This window comes from Penaeus vannamei, chromosome 31 (genome assembly GCF_042767895.1).
Source record: "Penaeus vannamei isolate JL-2024 chromosome 31, ASM4276789v1, whole genome shotgun sequence".
Taxonomy (NCBI): domain Eukaryota; kingdom Metazoa; phylum Arthropoda; class Malacostraca; order Decapoda; family Penaeidae; genus Penaeus; species Penaeus vannamei.
In genome coordinates, this window is record NC_091579.1 from 664,980 (window position 1) to 667,220 (window position 2,241).

Genomic DNA, 2,241 nt, shown 5'->3' on the forward strand with positions numbered 1-2,241 from the left:
CTTAATGACAGGTAATTATATGCAGCCCGGTAAATTAACAGGCAATCAAGTGTATGTCCAGAAGAAGGAAGGCAGGAAGGCACGCAGAGAGACAGACAAGCAGACAAGCACATAGACATCCAGGAAGACAGACACAGACAGACAAAAAAGGAAATACACGCTCAGACACCAGACACCACTCGGTCAGAGCACTAAATGCACGCCACAATCAATATTCTCTTAGGATTTTTGCAGCTGGGACCTCGTTTCAAAGAATAGGAAATAAAATCGAGGGAAAAAAAGGAGAACAATGGTTGGCATCACCTGGTCATTGTTGCCATGATAAGCTCCCTCTTTTTATTTTTTTCCTTCTCGCACGTAAGAATCTGGGAGAGAGAAAGAGTTGGACGAGATGGTTATTTTACGGTTAATGATGCGGCAATTTCGAATTTGAAGTTAGGGTTTGCTGTCTGCATGCATGCTTGCTTTTCCCAAGGTCTGTTGCTGTTATTTATAGTGGAATGTTGGTACTTTTCGGTAGGAACTGGTTTTGTTCGTGAATATGTAAAATAAGTCAAGAAAAAAATCAGAAAATGGTAATAGGTGATACGAACGAAGAGCATAGCACATTTTTGAAAAAGGATTATAATAATCGTATAAAACAGTACAGGGTTCAGCGAGTGTCTGGACAACATACGTGTAAAAGTTAAATATTCGTGATCAAAGCCGAGAAGACAATATCACGCAAAAAGTAGCCGGCTCTACGTCTCGCCGGGGCGGTCGGAGTCACGCACGCTTTATATAATGTCACGATGAAGCAACAATCTCGAGGTTCCGTAATGGAGAAAATGTTGGATGACGTTACGCTAATGCCTTGGACATCAGGAGGTGGTGGTCGAGGGGGAGGGAGGGAGGAGGAGGAGTAGGAGGTGGGGTGGGGGGAGAGGGAGGAAGTGTAAGTGGTGGGAGGACGAGTAGGTGGTGGGAGGATGGAGAAGGAAGGAGGGAGGGAGGAGGAAAAGGAGGAGGAGGAAGAAAAGGGAGGGAGGGAGGAAGGAAGGGAAGAAGTAGGGACGAGGGGAAATAAGAGTAGGGGTAGAAGTAGAAGATAAAGAAGAGCAAGAAAAGAAGAGGAGGACGGCGAGGAATGGGGAAGAAGAAAAAGAGGGTGAGAGGAGGGAAATGGGAGGCGGAGGGGAAGGGGGCAGGATCAGTAAGAAGAGAAAATGGATGAAGGGCGGCGGGCTAGAGGTTGAAGTAGAAATAAGGGGAAAGATTGAGGAAGCGAGAGATTGACAGGAATATCGGAGCGCTGCGTGGAGGGACGTGCCTCTTCCCCGCCGGAGTGCCAGCCGCCTTCGTCCCCTGAGAGTGCCACGGTGCCTAGGCCTCAGCCGGCGCCCTAGGCCTACGGATCCGATGGCTATGCGCCGTTTTTGTTCATTAGGCTTCGTGAACGGCGATTGAAAGAGCCGTCCGGGTCATCCAGACAAATGGGGGAACGTGGCGTCACCTTCCCCGCGAAGATTACACGGGGAGGAACACAATTCTTCGCATGTGAGGGCCGCCCGCCCCCCCTCCCCCCGCCCCTTTCTCCTTCGTTTCCTACCCCCACGGATTTGTCTCCCTTTTTCTTCCCCTTTCCTCCCCTCGTCCCATCTTTAGGCCTCGCTCTTTACGTAATCCCCTTCGACATTCCTGCCTCGTGTCGCAAGGCGGGAAGTCGTGTCATATTCGGTTCAGATCCGCGTCCGCCATTGGGCTCGGGTCTGCGATTGGGTTCATATGCTTTTTGCTGAATGTTCATCAATCCTCTGCCGTTTCTCACCTACGCGAAGGAGGTCGTGTTTTGCGTCAGTCTTTACGAGTTGGTTCGTCAGAAGACTTCCGGGAGGAGTTGCTGGTGAAGTGTAATGAAACTTCGCGGATGGGATTGAGGGAACCCGCACCGCTGCAAATCCGCATGGAAGATAAATGTTCTAGAATTAGGAATTGCTGTGGTGTATTCTCGTGTTTTGAAACTCTCTTCTGACTCCCTTTCTCTTTCTTCCTTGTGAGTGAGTGTATATGTATGTTGTACATATGTGCTATATGTGTGTGTATGTGTGAGTGTGTGTGCGTGTGTGTATGTGTGAGTGTGTGTGCGTGTGTGTGTGTGTGTGTGTGTGTGTGTGCGTGTGTGTGCGTGCGTGCGTGTGCGTGTGCGTGTGCGTTGAGAGATTGGGGTGGGGGGAAGGAAGAGAGAGAAGAAAGGAGGAAGAG